Raw genomic sequence first — 12,774 nt, forward strand, 5'->3', positions numbered from 1 at the left:
AACAAACTCATTCCGAATAGCATGGAACCAGAGAAATTTCGAATAACACTAAGTTACCTCAACGGGGATATGAAAATCCCGAACAATAAGAATATCATACTTTTTCTTGACAGTAGGGAGAGGAAATTCAAAACCTCCAATAATAATAGTTTGAACTTTTTCAATGGAATTGGTGCTATGAACTTGAGATTGTTTCCTCGGAAAGTGTACCGTATGCTCATTACCAGTAACATGAAAAGTGACATTGCCTTTGTTGCAATCAATAACAGCCCCTGTAGTATTAAGAAAAGGTCTACCAAGGATAATAGACATACTATCGTCCTCGGGAATTTCAAGAATAACAAAGTCCGTTAAGATAATGATATTTGCAACCACAACATGCACGTCCTCACAAATACCGACAGGTATAGCAGTTGATTTATCAGCCATTTGCAAAGATATTTTAGTAGGTGTCAACTTATTCAATTCAAGTCTACAATATAAAGAGAGAGGCATAACACTAACACCGACTCCAAGATCTAGCAGTTCTAACGTAATTTCTTTTAATGGAGCATGGTATGGTTGGTACGCCCGAATCTCTAAGTTTCTTTGGTATTCCACCCTTGAAAGTGTAATTAGCAAGCATGGTGGAAATTTCAGCTTCCGGTATCTTTCTTTTATTTGTAATGATATCCTTCATATACTTAGCATAAGGATTTACTTTCAGCATATCAGTTAAGCGCATACGTAAGAAAATAGGTCTAATCATTCTAGCAAAGCGCTCAAAATCCTCATCATCCTTTGGCTTGGATGGTTTAGGAGGAAAGGGCATGGGTTTCTGAACCCATGGTTCTCTTTCTTTATCGTGCTTCCTAGCAACAAAATCTCTCTTATCATAACGTTGATTCTTTGATTGTGGGTTATCAAGATCAACAATAGGTTCAATCTCTACATCATTGTTTTTGCTAGGTTGAGCATCAACATGAACATTATCATTAACATTATCACTAGGTTCATGTTCATCACCTGATTGTGTTTCAGCATCAGAAATAGAAATATCATTGGGATTCTCAGGTGTGTCTACAGTGGGTTCACTAGAAGCATGCAAAGTTCTATTGTTTTTCTTTTTCTTCTTTTTAGAAGAACTAGGTGCTTCTAAATTATTTCTCTGAGAATCTTGCTCGATTCTCTTAGGGTGGCCTTCAGGATACAAAGGTTCCTGAGTCATTCTACCAGTTCTAGTAGCCACTCTAACATCAAAGTCATTTTTATTGTTTAATTCCTCAAGCAAATCATTTTGAGTTTTAAGCACTTGCTCAGCTTGAGTAGCAACCATAGAAGCATATTCGCTAACGAGGTGAAGTTCATCTTTAACTCTAGCCAGATTATCACTTACGCGTCCTATCTCAAAAGTATTATTCTTTAACTCTTTAACCACATAAGCATTAAAACTTTCTTGTCTAGCCATAAAGTCATCAAATTCATCTAAGCATGGGCTATGAAATTTAGTAGAGGGGATTTCAACTTTATCATATCTATAGAGAGAATTTACCTTTACTACATGTGTCAGGTTATCCAGACAATATGGTTCTTCAATAGGTGGTATATTAAGACCATGTATTTCTTCAATAGGAGGTAAATTCTTAACATCTTCAGCTTTAATACCTTTTTCTTTCATTGATTTCTTTGCCTCTTGCATATCTTCAGGACTGAGAAATAAAACACCTCTCTTCTTTGGAGTGGGTTTAGGAATAGGCTCAATTGGTTCAGGAATTGCTTCAGGAATTGGCTCAGGAAGAGTCCAATTATTTTGATTAGTCAACATATTATTCAATAATATTTCAGCTTCGTCGACTCTCCTTTCCCTGAAAACACAACCAGCACAACTACGCAAGTAGTCCTTGGAAGCATCGGTTAGTCCATTATAAAAGATATCAAGTATTTCATTTTTCTTAAGAGGATGATCAGGCAAATCATTAAGTAAACGGAGAAGCCTCCCCCAAGCTTGTGGGAGACTCTCTTCTTTGATTTGCGCAAAATTATATATTTCCCGCAAGGCAGCTTGTTTCTTATGAGCAGGGAAATATTTAGCAGAGAAGTAGTAAATCATATCCTGGGGACTACGCACACAACCAGGAGCAAGAGAATTGTACCAAGTCTTAGCATCACCCTTTAATGAGAACGGAAATATCTTAAGGATATAAAAATAGCGAGACTTCTCATCATTAGTAAACAGGGTTGCTATATCATTCAACTTGGTAAGATATGCCACAACAGTTTCAGATTCAAGGCCATAAAAAGGATCAGATTCAACTAAAGTAATAATCTCAGGGTCAACAGAGAATTCATAATCCTTATCAGTAACACAGATAGGTGAAGTAGCAAAAGCAGGGCCAGGTTTCATTCTAGATTAAGAGACTGTTGCTTCCATTTAGCTAATAATTTCTTAAGATCATTTCTATCATTGCAAGCAAAGATTTCCCTAGCAGCTTCTTCATTCATAACATAACCCTTAGGAACAACAGGTAATACATAATCATTGGGAGAACCTTCATCATCACTATAATCAATAATAGCATCTTCAATATTTTCATTACCCCTAACTCTAGCAAGTTGTTCATCAAGAAATTCACCTAATGGCAAAGCAGTATCACGCACAGAAGTAGTTTCATCATGCATAGCAGAAGTGGCATCATCAATAACATGCGACATATCAGAATTCATAGCAATAGTAGGTTTAGGTGTCGCAAGCCTACTAATAACGGAAGGAGAATCTAGTGTGAGCATCATGAAATTGGTGATGGAGGATGGTTGATGATGATGACAGTGGCGAATCCCCCTCTCCAGAGCCCCGAACAGACTCCAGATCAGCCCTCCCGAGAGAGATTAGGGCTTGGCGGCGGCTCCGTGCCGTAAAACATGATGAAACTTTCTCTCTGATTTTTTCTCCGTGAGATGGAATATATGGAGTTGGAGTTGAGGTCGGTGGAGGTCCAGGGGGCCCACGAGATAGGGGGCGCGCCCTACAGGGGGGAGCGCCCCCCTGTCTCGTGGACAGGCCCTGGGCCCCCTATTGTATTTCTTTCGCCCAAACATTCTTATTAATTCCAAAAAGTGCCTCCGTGGATTTTCAGGACATTCCGAGAACTTTTCTTTTCTACACATAAAACAACATCATGGCAGTTCTGCTGAAAACAGCGTCAGTCCGGGTTAGTTTCATTCAAATCATGCAAGTTAGAGTCCAAAACAAGGGAAAAAGTGTTTGGAAAAGTAGATACGTTGGAGACGTATCAGGAAGTTTGATGTGTTGAACTTATTTGTCGAAAACTTGATGTCGTGAACTTATTCTCGTGAAGGAGCCACCTCCATATGGCATGCCGCTAAGCGATATTCCACTGTGCTCATCAACTTGGTAAATCAATTCTATGTTATCAAAGGACTGGATTTTGTGTGAATCCGCCTTCCATGCTTGGTATTCCATCCAACTGTCGACCTTTGGTGGATACCTATACATCTTTTTTGCCTTGTTTTTTCAGGATATCAAGTTGGCCGTTTCCTCGCTGTTGGGGATATAACTATTAGGTATGACCCACCCAGGAGGGGCCGAGTTATACTTATGACGATTCTTGAAGCCCATGACAAAAGCTTGAAGATGGCGGTTCAGTTAAGGGCCCAAAGCCCAAAGGTGACTTAAGGCCTATAGATATAAACCTCCATATGTACATAACTTGTATTGTAAGGTAAGAATAGTTAGAGACCGAGCCGAACACTGTTTATGAGCCAGCCGGGACTCTATGAGCCAATGGGTGTCGACCTCTGTATATAAAGGGACGACCCGGCGGCGGGTCAGGGCAAGTAACATCAGACCGAGAGCTAGGTCAAGCGATTTCGCTCCCTGGTAATCAAGACATAAGCAAACCCACCTCAAACTGGATTAAGCCATTACCTTCACCGCTAGGTGCCAAACCAGTATAAACTCCCGTGTCCTTTGTCCCGTTTTAACCTCTTTAAGCTTCCTACTTGCGATGGATCCATGACTAAGTCCTTTCACTAGGACATCTGCCATGACAATTCCACAACAGTTGGGGCCCACCGTGGGGACAACGCACGGTGGATTTGAATTCTTGAAGGGCAGCTTTGAAGGGCTCAAAGGATACGGTGTGGGCCAGATGACCAAGAGTCATCGCGGCAAGCTCTACATCGACGATGCAGGATGGGGCCCGAAGCCGACTCAATTGAGTACATGTACCGGGTCCCCTTCGGCGGAATCCACGTCTTCATCAGCAAGATTGGCGAGCCGGGCCTTGAGTCGGACATCTGCACCGACATCGTCGAGATGGCTCAGCATGCGAGACCCGCCCGGGCTCAGCTCGCCGTGAAGCGTGCCTTCGTGGGATGCATCCATGGAGGGGAATTTTCTGAAGGATCTGTGTCTGGCGGTGAGACGACCATCTACTCTAATGGTGAGTCGTCCACAGGTGAGACGGATTCGTTGTATCAATTGCAAGACGACAGGCTTGGGGGCTGTTCTGATGGACCAGTATTCCGAAACCCTTTGAGCCACCGAGCAAAGTTGGGATCTTCATGGTTGGCACGCAACCCATTCAAAACTCTACGACTGCGGCAGCGATAACCTCTAGGTCAGCAGTAGCCGGGGCAGGAGGCCCTGCGTGCCCACTGGCTCAGGTGCTGATGGATCTCATGGATACGATGACAACTCTATTAACCGCCATGGTCAACCCGGCAGATCAAGCTCAACATGATGCGGAAGTAGCACAGTTAAAGAAGGATATAGTGCAGGCTAAGGAAGACCTGGCGGCGGAAGACGTCAGGATGACCGCAGAGCGGGCGGCTCTAGACGCTCAAGCTCTGCGGATTCTGTCATAGGCTTTCCAGCTCATGATGGATCAGAACACGTCAAATGAGGTCATGAGGAGAAGGTACCAGAAGGCTCAATCCAGTCTGCCTCCGGTTTATGATCCTCGAAACCTCTTCCGTACACCCGGTGCAGGGCCCAGTAACCCGCCGGAGGTAAACCGGATTGCAACGCCCGGGGCTGGGACGCTGGTTCAGCCACGTGTGCCGGAACCCCCTCGTCCAAATACTACTCCACCTCACTATGTACCAACACCACCGGGTCATTATCCTAACCCTCTGGAGAACATGATCGCTGCGGCGACACGATTAGCGGCTCTCTCGGTGGATGGTGACTCTCCGACGGCGGTTGAAACATGAAGGGTCAGAGAGCTTCTTCAGATGGCTCTGGCACAGCAGGAGGCGTACTCTTATAGCCGAGACATGATTCATTTGACCCATCTCCCAAGCCAGAGCCCGAGTTATAGCAGGCACATGGATTCGGCGGCCATTTCAAGCAACGCCCGGCGTCGTGACCAGCCGAGCGGGCATGACCCGACGCGTAATGGAGCTCCTAACTTGGTTGGTCAGGACATGATACGCCAAGAGGCTGAGCGGGCGGCTCAGCAGGCGGCTCAGCGGGTGGCTTAACAGTTTTTTCCGGTTTATCCGATGACTTCTATTGAGGCAGGTGTGACCACTAGGACTGGAGGTGTCCCTTGTCTGGTGTCATCTCTGCGTAATGAGCGTTTGCCCAAGGATTTCAAGGGGCCTCGAAAGGTTTCTAATTACACGATCGACTTACAGCCTGGGGCATGGATTGAAAGCTATGTGATGGCCATGGAGCTACTGGAAGTCAGTGACGCTGCAATGGCCATGTAGCGACCCGACCTCAGACGGTCAAGCCTCTGTGTTACTGTGCCATCCCTGGATCAGTATGCTGGCACACACAGTACATCAATGTATATATCAAAGTGCAATCACATGTATAAATAACGTAAAATGATATATACCTCATAATACTCAGCGGAAACAATCAAACGGGTGTGGAGTCCCATCAACGCCATCGGCAGGTTGAGTGTAGACCGTAACCCTGTATCGTAATTCTTACTCGTCGAGGAAATATCTGCAACATGATACGTTGCAGCCATGTAGGTTAGTACATTGAATGTACCGGCAAGATCACAATAAAAAGAACAGATGATAAAACTATACTATATGCATTATGGCTTTGTGGCTCTGTATCTGAATTTTGTTTGCGTAAAAGCTGATTTGTTTTCCCTACATCAAAGGAATAAATGAAGTCTGTACTATGGAGTTTTCTATCATGACATGGTTCCGCCAACCGATGTCTCATAGCCCAAAATCATCATAAGTTGCCCACAATTAAGTTATCAGTCCGGTGTTGAGAGTTCCGAGATAGATCCAAGTCCAGAGGCTCAAATTGTCCGTAACCGGGGACACGGCTAATCGATTAGGTTTTAACCCACTGCAGAGGTTTGTACACTTTTCCCGCAAGATTCGATCCCTCTCTTTACGTTCTCGTACTTCAGAGTGTTTGAGAACAAGATGACCGAAACATGGTCTTCCAAAGAGTTCCTCTGACCACTGTCCGGTACTCAACCCATCCTACCGTAGTTCTACATCTGCTAGTACCGTCCCAGCCAGAGTCACAACTAAGGTCAACCAAGCCAGAGCCCATAATGACTTGCGGTTGCACAGGTAAGCTTCCGGGCGTGAAGTATTCTTCCGTCTCTTTGAGTCTGGGTGAAGCTTTCCGCAAGATGTCATGGCGCTTCTCCATGCATCCCGGCCAACCACTGGTTTCTCCAGGGTGCCCGTCAACCGTCCTTCACCCAGTAGTGTGTATTGAATTCTTGTCTTGAGTCTTGAAGTCTTGAGGCCTTGAAGATGCAGTCCTTGCAGATTCCATCATGGAGTTGTCGTCATTGACGTAGAACCTCCATTCTCACACCACTCCCGAGCACTCATACCAAACCCCGTCTACTATAGCGTAGCATTAAAATAATTAACGTCCCGGGCTTGGTAACAGGGTGATGGGTTCCTACCTCATGCATACTACTCAACTACAAGGATTCAATAACACTACTGAGGGGTGGTTGTAAAGGTGCCACTAAATGCAATAAAACATAGGTAAGAAAAGCATGGTCAAAGTGAACTTGCCTGGTATTACTTGATGAAGATAATAACGCTCTCAGAATAAGGACTTGGTAGAACTAATCATCACTCTGATGTAAATCTATATAGTCAACATAGCATTCATATAAGCAAACAACCTAGCAAATAATTCTAACACTCATAATAAAACCAACAAATAAAAATGCAAATCAAGGGACACCAAATAAAAACAAAGGAAAACTACACAACAAAACTACTAAAGAAAACTCACATAACACAAAAATAGTTTTATCCTAAGTAAAACTTAACAAAGAAATTACTAAACTAATAATTTTAGAAGAAAGTAAAATTTAAATCAACTAAGTTAACAGAAAGTATTTTTCATAAAGTTTTACTAGCAAAAGAAAATCCATAAAAGCCAAATTAAAGCTCTAATTATGCTTAAAACAAAACTAGTAAGAAAAATAGAATAAAAATTTTATTTATTGTAAATAAAAGTTCATGTTCTAAAGCTACATAAACTAATCTAAAATAAACTATCACATAGGAAAATAAAATTATTTGCTAATTAAAACAATAGAAAAACAGTAGCTAGTTAAATAAATAAGAACCACATGATTTTGATTGAAACTATTTTTTTTATTAAATCTAAAATGCCCAAATAAATTCCTACGGTTAGGCATGGTCAAAACAAAGTAGTGACAAAAAGAATCACTAAAATAAAATAATCCTAACTCATTTTATAGTAGAATTACTAATCTGTCTAAAACTAAAATAAACAATTTTTAGTAATTTAAACATGGCCAAACATATGTTCTACAGAAACTACAACAAATTTGCAAACTAACAAAAAAACAAAAAAAAATCAATTAAAAATATTAAGTAGATTAAAAGATATGGATTTTACAAAACTGAAACTATTCTGTTAAAAACAGAAACGAAAAATAAAATTAAAAGAAAAACTGGCGCTAATTGGGCCTATCTAACGCATCGGGCGTAATATAACTAAAACGCGCCCGGGAAAATAAACCGAGTCGGGCCGGTCTAACTAAACCTAACTAAACCAAAAATAAACCGGGATAAAAACCGGTTCACATATAATAGACCTACCGCTTCGCGATCTAATCTCGACCCTACGATCTAAATCGAACGGCGACGGGGATCTCCGGCGACTTACCGCGGGGTCGACGGCGACGGCGGCTCGGGCGACGACGGCTCCGGTGGCTCCGGTGGTCGGGGACGTCGGCGGAGGTGTCGGGAGGGTGCGGCGGAGCAAGGGGGGGGCTCGGGGTGGAGTCGGGTGAGCTCGGGGAGGTTCGAGGCGACCGGTGGGGCGGCAATGGCGCGGCGGCGCACTCGGGTCTCCGGCGACGAATTGCGGCGAGGGGAGAGGGTTTTCGGGCGCGGCGAGGTGCGGAATTGGGCGAGGGGGGTATATATAGGGGGGGACCGGCTTGGAGGAGGGGGCGAATCGGGGAGGCGATCCCGAGAAGTCCGGGATTCCGGCGGCGGCGATCCGGTGCGTGGCTTGCGGGAGGAGGAAGAAGGGGGTGGGGTCGGGGTGTCAGCGGGAGAGGGAGGGGGCGGATCGGTCGGGCGACCGAGGGGGAGGGAGTTCGGTCGGGGTTGGCTCGGGCAGGCTGGCTCGGGCGCGGCTGGGCCGGTTGGCCTGGCCCGCTGGCTGGGCCGCCTCGGCGCTGGCTGGGCCGGTTGGCCTGGGTGGCGCCTGGAGTTTCTTTTTTTCTTCCTATTTTTATTGAATGGTGAGAGGTAGAAAATATAATTAAATACAAATATTTTATATAGGACATATATATATCAAAATGATCAGAAAAAGATTTCCTACAACATGAACTATTTTTCAAGTTCAAATAAAATCCTAAAAAATTTACAAAACTCAAATAGTGTTGCTGTTGCGATAAAACCCAACAAAAATCATTTTTAAAATACCAAAATATCTTCAAAATTATTTTCTCCTAATTTTCCATTCAAGGGAATCATTTTACCCTCATTCCCATTTATTTATTTTTAGGAGAAAAATAATTTGAACAAAATCCAAATAATTCCAAATTTGCAAGGGAGTTTCAAAATACTTTCAAATGACTTTCAATTTGATTCTTTTTTAACTTCCAACTCATATTTCATATAATTGAAGAAGTCATTTTATCTTCCCTCATGAAAATCATTGAGTTGCATAAAGCTTTGAGTTTGAAATATTTTCAAGTGAAATTCAAATCTTTTCAAACCCTTTCCATTTCAAATGGAAGAAGTCATGTCATCTTCACTCTAGGGTTTTGTTTTGGAATGGAATTGAATTCATTGGGATCCAAAAGGGCAAAGGGAAAATTTGGAAAGTCATTTCATTCCCTCTCATTCAACTTTCAAAAAGTTTCAAATTCCACTCAATTTCACTCAATCAAGCAAACAAACAATCAGACAACAAGCATAGTTATTTATTTAATATGACATTCCAAAATTTAGAATTTTGGGATGTTACAAATCTACCACACTTAAAATGAATCTCGTCCTCGAGATTCGAAGAGGCTAGCAAGAAAGGGTTAGGGGTTGGGGGTTTGCTAGCAAATGTTTGGTCGGAAGGTCAGGGGTGCTACCACACTTAAAACATGGTTACGGTTCCGATAAACTCAGATACTTCCTCTGGAGTGCCGACAATGTATGTCTCTTCACATATCTTACAATAGCTCCTTCATTAACGCTCTTCTGTCAGAAGCATGGAGTTTACCTCAAAATCTTGGGTCGGTTCGTCAAAGTTGAAGTTCGTCCGAGACTGGATCTTCTTAGCTGATAGGTCTGTGTCCATTCTAGACAACTATCGAAATACTCCTGGTGGTCTACCATTAATGGTTTCTGCAGAAGAAGGGCCTTGGCTTATTTCTCACCGTTTAATCTACGGTTGGCAATGGTTGCCTGTAAAGGGGTTCCATCGTCCTACCATTCTATGGTTTTATGGCTTATCGCGTCGACACTCTTCTAAGGTTTTCGAGGCTCTCTGATTTTCCATCAACATATGATAGTTCATGATAGAAGTCTCCGGTATGGGGGCCAATCCATCCCGTACTTGAATCATTACCACATACGTAAATAGTGAATCACGTATTCTAACACTTGGGCATACTCACAAGCATTGCAGAATTTCCCTTGTCGACGAACTGAGTTCGTATAAATCCATGGTTTCTGCAAGCTGAACAAGACATCTATCGTTCTTCACAATCCTCGGGTTTTCGTATCCTCCTAAAATGTCGGATGATTAAACTCGGAGTTTTCTTCCGAAATATGTTCCTACAGCAAGAGTGTGCTTGTTTCTTATTAACTCCTGGGCCTGTGGGTTATGGCCCAATTCAACTCTGGTACAAGTTTAACTTCATCCTTCCGAGGATTATCATTCCATATTCCAACATTACATCTCCTGTAAATCCAATAGTACTTCTTCCTTCATACCCTTGTGGTGACGATCATACAAAACTCCAACTTATTTTGTCTAGCTTCCTTCTATGGACCGTCATGAGTAACACTTTTCTTTCTTCTTTGATCCTATGGCTTTACGGAGTACTACGACACCAAAAAGGATGCACTAGTTTATCCATAAATCCCATTATTTTCATATCAATCTTTTATTACATCCTTAACCATTTTTCGTAAATCCAAATTCCAAAAAGCTTATTACAAATGTTGCCACCCACATGGTTCGGTATGGTCAGACATTACTTCCAACTTTATTTATTTATCCTCCTCGAGGATTCTTTAGTCCCGCTGGAATTGTGCGACATGCGCCTTGAAATCTTCAATCTTCTGTTTCATCATGGTGGACTTGAGCTTCATCTCCATCATCTCTGCATGCACTTCTCTTAGGTATTCCTGAGTATAACGAAGTCTTGCTTCAAGTATTTCTCCGATCTGGCGTATGGCTTCCATGGCTGCTTCACGAACAGCGTCGAAGAAAGTTGCTTGTGGTACACGTGAGATGAAAAAGTACTGCCCCATCCTCTTTGGGCAAACTCCTTTCATACGGTGGAGGTGTACCTCCACATACCAAAGTTCCACTCCCTTTTGCATGAAGGGGTAGCCCTTGTAGACTGCATCTCCTTCAAGGTGAATATGCTTCATCATGTCCTTCAGGATCTTCGGGTAATCATGATCACTTGTCAAGGTCATGATCGTTTCCGGACCTTTAAGGAAAGACTCGTAAAGGGTCGTCATCTGCAGTTGTGAAACAGAAATGATGCTCAGAATAAGGTACTTATCCCCTGGGGCATACATTCATATCATCCAAACAGAACTTCAAACTCAATTTCCAATTTCCTGTTTATGCATCACAACTCATCTTCTTCCATGTTCATCAAGAATATTAATTTCCAAGATAAGATAAAATATGACAACTCCTTAAAGCTTTTCAGCATGTGACATTACAACTTTATTGCGTCATGAACTATTACAATCTCAGAGTAATCTATTACATAACTCAACTCATTGAGCTCATGAAAATGAAATTGCTTTCTACTACTCTTATTATCCATATCAAAATTCCAGCTACTCAACTCCAGCTTTCATCTTGTCGGGACTTTTAATAGCATAATGTCCTGCCTCCTTGCAGCGAAAACAAATGACTTCTGACATGTCTCGGGGCTTCTTTGTGATTATGCGTGCTCCTTGGATTCTTGGCTTCTTTTCTGGACATTTACTAGCGTAATGACCTAAATCCTTGCACCTGTAACAGGTGATATGACTCAAGTCCTTCTCTGCAAAAATTGTGTTGTTCTCGGGTTGCCTTCTTTTTCTCTTCCTGGATTTCTCTGTAATGATCAGAGTTTCTATTTCCCGGGGATCAAACTTCACTACTGCTCTCGGGAAATATCCTAGATACTCTTTTATTCCCTTGGGGCAGTACTGCGAAAAATGTCCTTCTTCTCCACATGAATAGCAGGCAGTGGCGTAAAATCTGTTGAGGCCTTCTCCATCAGGGTCTTCAACACATTCCTTCATCACAGGTTCTTTCATAACTTCTCGGAGGGCTTCTTTCATTCCTTCTTCCTGCTCCTGAATAGTTTGTTGCACCATGGGGTAAATGTGACACTGGGTCGGGTAGTGGGTGGTTCCTTCACACAAGAAACAAGTCACCTGACTAGTTGGGCATTCCTCAGCTGGGTGTTTCTCCTCACAATGAGGGCATCCATCCTTGTGTTCCTCCTGGGTGTGTCCTATTTCTCCGCAAATCTTGCAGGCACAAGGTTTATTTCTTGGTGTATCATGGTGCTTCCGGGTAAGACGTGATCTCAACAGGGTCTTCTTGAATTCCTCCCAAGTTCTTGCTCCATTAAATCCTTGTATGGCTTGATGCATTTTCCACCAGGTTGCAGCACTTTCTGTAAAGCACTGAAGAGCGTATTGAACCTCATACTTCCTTGGGATCAAATTGCTCCCGAAGTGATTTTCCATGTTCTGAATCCATAGCTCTGCCTCCGGCTGAGTCTTCGGTTCAGAGAATATCAGGCCAACTTCGTTCATCATCTATGGGGTCCAAAAGTTTTGGGATGAGATATGAGAGAGGTGGGGAGGGATATACACACAATACAAACAATAGTTTTTTTTTGAAGAAACAAGTTTTACTTTGTGGCTGTCGGAAAACATCAAACAAATGACAGCTCACAAATCGTTGTATCTAACGTAAGTGTGTAACAGGGGTTTGGTCTTCTAAAGGTCAAATCTCTTCAGATCCTTCAAGTTTTCGGAGTCTTCAACTGTTGTAGCTTCTAATACATGGTGAAATCCTCTTTACTCTGAAAG

The sequence above is a fragment of the Triticum aestivum genome, chromosome 6B, assembly GCF_018294505.1.
Source record: "Triticum aestivum cultivar Chinese Spring chromosome 6B, IWGSC CS RefSeq v2.1, whole genome shotgun sequence".
Classification (NCBI taxonomy): Eukaryota; Viridiplantae; Streptophyta; class Magnoliopsida; order Poales; family Poaceae; genus Triticum; species Triticum aestivum.